Source organism: Nicotiana tabacum, chromosome 19 (genome assembly GCF_000715075.1).
Source record: "Nicotiana tabacum cultivar K326 chromosome 19, ASM71507v2, whole genome shotgun sequence".
In the NCBI taxonomy this organism is placed as follows: Eukaryota; Viridiplantae; Streptophyta; class Magnoliopsida; order Solanales; family Solanaceae; genus Nicotiana; species Nicotiana tabacum.
This window is the reverse complement of record NC_134098.1, coordinates 87,520,415-87,526,813: the sequence shown is the minus strand read 5'-3', so window position 1 is coordinate 87,526,813 and position 6,399 is coordinate 87,520,415. Positions and strand designations below refer to the sequence as shown.

Genomic DNA, 6,399 nt, shown 5'->3' with positions numbered 1-6,399 from the left:
TAACTGCCCCTTGTTCAGGGTAGCCTTAGATTTTATAAAAGCTCTGTTTATGTACTATTCAGACAGACTATGTATTTATTTCATTTTCGCTTTGTATACTCTATTCTTAGAGGTTCATGATTTGTACTACTAGTTCTTGGGGAATGTATAAGGTTAAGATAATTATTTACTTAAATTTCTTTAATAATTGTTATTAGAATTGGATAGTTGAAAGTTGGCTTACCTAGCGGGTTGGGTTAGGTGCCATCACGACCAGTTGGATTTTGGGTCGTGACAATATACTTCGAATATAAAACTCTTTCAAATAAATATCTTATATCATAATCATAAAATACGGGTCTCAGTCCTCTTTCATATTCTCACGGTACCTCATTCCCATATTTTATTACAACCGCACAGACAACTCTCGTGCCAAATATGTCAATATATATAATTCGCACGATCAATTTATTTTCAATAAAGAAAGGTTACATATTTTAAACCAAGTAAGAATTCAATAAAGAAATGAGTTTATTTTAGAAATAGTTTAAGTGAAGAAAATGACATTTCAATTTAAATAAAGAATCAGATAAGCTACTAATTTGGATGTACAACTTATTAAATTAAAACATAATAGTAATTTTTTTATTTAAAACAACTCAATCATCAAGAACAAGTACAAACCAGACATACAAATACTCAGATTTTCGTACGAAAAAGCTAAAGCCAACACAATACTATAAGAATTACAAAACACTTAATATTAAGTCAAATAATACATCATGGAGAACACAGAAATTTACATATTATGGAAAAATAAAATAACCAAAGGCAAATACAGCCATAGAGAAATATCAACAAAAGGGCACTCCCGAGGTACCGCCTTGTAGTCCCAAATCATAAATAAATTTCAACAAACAACAATGACCTCAGGCCATCGCAAGTCATCACAAATCAATCCCCCAACATAACCCACATTGTCTCGCCACGTGCGCAATAATAAAGTAAATGCCTGCCTTGTCTCGCCGCACGTGCATAATAATATTCTCACCTTGTCTCGCCACATGCGCAAACCCACACACATATATATAGCCCGCCTTATCATGCCGCATGTGCATATATCAATAATAACAATAGCACGGCAAAAACCTCGTGCAAACACCCGAACAAATCTCCCAACAATATCACGACATCTCATATATTGCACCACAAGTGCTCAAATATTACAACATGCCATAGAAATCAACAATACATTATTTTTCAAAATAAAGAGCCCATGGCTCGACCATAATGAGCACAAAATCTTAACAAAATATCTGGGAGTGAACAACTCAACCAAATAATATTTCACAATTTAACACTTTGCCTCAATATGATTTACGGCATTTATAACTCAATACCAACTTCAACAATATGAACTAGAAAGTAATTCATCAAGGAACAACACCTTCTTTAATCCAAAATTTTGGCAAATAGATTAATGCCTCCTTTTAAATTTATTTAATAAATTATTTGCAAATGAATAATCCATAATGAAATTATCTCTACGAATTTCAACCGATATAATTTGCGCATATAAACCAAGTACGTACTCGTCACCTCGCGTACATGGTTTTCAATTACATAATTTCCACATAAGACTCAATGCCTAAGGGGTAATTCCCCCAACCAAGGTTAGGCAAGATACTTACCTTGACAAAATTAAAACGATACTTTAAATGATCTTCGTGAGTGAAGCCACCTCTGGACGGCCCAAATCTGAAATTCGCCCCTTAATAAAACTACGATAGTCCACCATACTAGACAAATTTCAATCTACAACAATGCAACACAATTACACCAATATTAGCAAAATTTCTATACTTTAAATCATTTAGACATTTTATCAAACATGTAATGTGCATATTTTTCTACAACCTCCTTCAATGGAGTTTCTTCACCTAACAACCACTTTCCACACAAATGATTGACCTCACAATCGTCTTTAGGTCATCCACAACTTCCCTTAGCATATGTATGTCCAACAATTCACTCCCAACCCACAAATCTTATCAATTAATTCATTTTACAATCTCTACAATACCAATACACCTAGGTTGGGCACTTATTGCTTCCAATCACCATCTCATAAGTCCTAACACATATTTCGTACATAAATAATCACCATGAATTAGTTAGAGATGGTAGACATACCTCTTGTGGACCAATTTGAAAGACAACTTTTGGGGTGTTCTTGAGATTTTGAAGAAATCCTATGGAATCCAATCAAAACCTTGTTGTAACTAGTTATTGAGAGGTGAAATCATCAGAAAAACACACTTAAAAACTCATCTTAGGTAGTATGAATACTCTTGGATGACTTGAGGATGAGAAGGGAGGTTTAATCTTTAAAGAATGAGGCTATTTCTCTATCCCCATCCCTTTTATTTCAATTTCATACCTTTGGCGTCCCGGTCCGTGCCCAGCGCCAACCAAAACGCCAAAAAAATTTTACTTCTGACTTTATCGTTTTGATTCGCGTGCCCAAAACACGGCCTATTTTTCTGACATGATAATCTTTAGTAAAACACCTATAACTTTTTATAGGAACATCAAAATGACAAACGGTTTGATGCATTGGAAACTAGACTCAAATGTCTTTAATTTGATAGTTATATCACCACCTAATCCTTTATATGTTGGTAGTTTCATGCGTTTGAAGTCGTATCTTGTGCGAATTTATTTGAAACTTTAGCTCATTGCATAGCTCTCAACTTGTCTTAGTTCTAGGGATCTCCTTAGACCCTAACAACATCCAATACACCTCCTACACTTAATATCATGATCATCTAAGTTATTCCAGTCCTTAACCTCTCGTGGAAAGGCAAGACGACACTTAAGCGACTTGTGAGCGTGCTTATGGCCTCAGACTAATAGGAAATTCGAGGGGCCTCACATCCTCCAACAATACTAGAATCACGAATCGCGCATCGATTCAAGCCTAAGAAACTTATGAACTTCCGAATTTCCAAACTCGACCTTGTACGCAAGTCATATCACATATTATGAAGTTGTTCGAGACCTTAAGTCATTGAACGGGACGTAAATTCTCATAACGACAAGTCGGGTCGTTACAATCAGGTATCATCTTAAATCTCTTAAATAAGGTTTTACGTGAAGTTTCTATAGAAACCACAACCAAAGGCATGTGGAAAAAATTGAAAATCTTGTATATGAAGAGAACGGTGGAAAATAGACTTTACTTGAAGGAGAAACTTTATACAATTTGTATGGGTGAAGGTACCTCTATTCTCTCTCATCTTGACACCTTTGATTCCATTCTTATGGATTTGAGTAATATAGATGCTGAAACTAAAGATGAGAATCAAACCGTGTTACTGCTTTGTTCTATACCCCCATCTTTTAAGCATATAAGAGATATTATTCTTTATGCAAAAGATAGTATCTCTTATAAATATATTAAATCTATCTTAAAATCAAAAGAACAGATAGATATTGATATTATTAGGGAAGTTAGTGGAACTCAAGCGGAAGTTGGCTTGTTTGTTAGGGGCAAATCCGACTCCATATCCAGAAATAATAATTTAGATTGTCGCTATTGTCATAAGAAATGCCACATTATCTCTTAATGCTATAAACTAAAAAATAAAGAAAAACATAAAGAAATAAAAAATGAGCACAAAAATACTGACACCGCTGAAGCTAGTGTAGCAACTGATGAGATTGAGGGAACTATATTTTTAGCAACTGAAACTAGCTTCAGATCAGACAATGAGTGGATTTTAGATTCCGGCTGTTCATATCATATGTGTCCTAGCAGGGACTTGTTTTCTACATATGATTCAGTTGAAGGTGGAGTTGTCCATCTGGGTAATAATGTTACTTGTAACGTTATTGGCAAAGGTACAATTCGGATCAGAATGCACGATGGTGTGGTGAGAACTCTCACCGATATTAGACATGTTCCTGAGTTGAAGAAAAATCTCATCTCTTTGGGCACTTTAGAATCCCTTGGGTGCAAATTCACTGGCGAATGTGGAGTTCTAAAAATATTTCAAGGTGCTCTTGTGATCATGAAAGCACACAGATCTGGTTCGTTGTATACTTTATTGGGATCCACTGTTATATGCCCTACTACAGTTTCGGTATCAGACAACTTGTCTGATTTTGATGGCATTAAATTTTGACATATGTTCATTGGGCTTTTGCGGAGAAGGTGAAGCAAATTTACTATATCAGCCAAAATTAGGCCAAGGTGGAGATTTGTAATTATGGTCAATATTTTGGCTAGTGGAGTCCATCTCAAGCCTAGTTGCAAAGTAGACTTTGTTAGCAATATTCTTTGGGATCCAAAAATATTGCATTGTGTGGTGGATATTATTTGCACAAGTTGTATCTTTTCTTTTACAACTAAGAGGGCAAGGCTTTTTTTCATTTGAAACACACCAACAAGACTTGAGTCTTCATTTCTTGTTTCTTCTCCTCTAGTAATTGAGAGTATTTTGTAAGAGAGTTGAGTTATAGGAAACGCTTGTGTGATCCCCTTTCTTTGGAGTGATCTTGTGAGGTTATTCTCTCGCGGGTATTTGGAATTAATTCGAGTATTTACTCTAATTTTGTATGCTCTTTTGTACTCTTGTTGCTATGGTGAAATTGCTCTTCTCCGCTTGTGGACGTAGGTCACACTGACCGAACCACGTTAAATTGGTATCTTCTTTATATGCTTTAATTGTCGTTGCTATCAACTTGCATTGTCTTTATTATTATCATTAGAATATTGTTTGGCTAAATTCCGTACTACCCGAGTTCCTGATCCTAACAAATCCCGTTGTTGTTTGCACTAATTAATGATTTTGCAGGGATTGAACGTCCATGCACAGTAATAATCAGGACGCCACACTGGAACCTTCCAGATTATTTTCCGTCGGGGTTCCCTCTGGCAAAACTCTATCTAAGTCGATTCTCCGAACTTATGGTGCATAAGCCCAGTGAAGGCCTTCTTTTGTATCTCGTGGCTACTATTCTTTCACCTCTGGTAATTGTTACTCCCTGTATATATCGTACGTGTGGAATAAACTCACAAATCATGAGTAGTACTACTAATTAATATGGCTGTTGGAGTCATGAATGCATAATCGATTTCTCACTATCATATTTTACAGAGATGGGGATTCTCAAAATTTGTGGAAAGCCATATAAAACACAAGCTCAAGCTTTCAAAAAATGGAATGGTTCCAGAGCATAGTTTCTTAAACGAATTGAGCGCATGTTTAGTTTCTACGGTGCCGGAGGGCTTCTAAGACAGAGTTGAGGAAGGGCATCTGAAGCTGAAGAAAGCAAAGAGTTTTGGATTTACTAAAGAAGGAATCGTGAACCAATTAAGTCGGACTTGGTCATACTCGCTACTGGCTGGAAGGGAATTGACAAGCTCAAAAACGTATTTGAATCGACAGTTTTTCAGGAATACATTCTGCAATTCCTCTCTATAGGTACGTAATTAAAAGCCTTATATTCTTTGGGATGAAAGGATTGTTTATGCAGTGAATAATAATGTAGCACTTGTTTATGCGATGACTAATAATAGCGGGATTGTTACCTCATGACCTGAATTAAACACTATGCTCATATTCCACGTATACACCTTTCCCTTATAAAATAATACATGAATTTGCATATGATTAGTTTTATCAAAACCAATAATACAGAGTTTAGTTTTCATTATTAAATTCCGTATACATAACTTATGCAAAATTTAGTTAATAGGAAAATCAAACGTTGTATTAGTTTCGTATATTTGGAACTAAACTAACCATGTGTCTAATTGTCATATAACATTCTGGATTGTTATTATTATTATCAGGGAATGCATTCATCCCAAAACACCACAGCTGGCAATAATTGGATTCTCAGAAAGCGTGGCAAACCTATACACTTGAGAAATAAGGTGTCGATGGCTGGCAGAGCTTCTTGATGGGAAGTTTAAACTACCTAATGTCAAGGCGATGGAGAAAGACATAGCAGAATGGGATAAATACAAGAAAAGATACAGCAACAAGTACTACAGGAGATCATGCTTTGGTGCATTGCATATTTGGGACATGGGTTGGAATCCTAAGAGGATAAAGGGTCTCGTGGCGGAGTGGTTCGAACCTTATGGTCCGTCGGACTACGCCGGCTAATTCAAGATTTCCCTTTAATTTGTTGCTTTTCTTACATTCTGCTGCGTGATTTTTCTTATTTAAGGCTGACAAGTGAGACTTGCTCGAAACACTATAGATCTTCCTAATTTGGGCTGAAAGCTTTATACATCAGCTTGACATTCATACATACTCTTCTTCTTAATCTAGGCAAAACTTTAAGAAGCTCGGCAGAAAGATTATGCAACAATAATCATCTCTCGGCATCTATGACAAGCAGCTG

At 35.8% G+C, this 6,399-nt stretch overlaps 1 pseudogene; it reads left to right on the top strand.

The window, feature by feature from the left end:
- Positions 1-4,623: 4,623 nt before the first annotated feature.
- Positions 4,624-6,265, top strand: LOC142173578 (putative flavin-containing monooxygenase 1; annotated as a pseudogene).
- Positions 6,266-6,399: the final 134 nt, after the last annotated feature.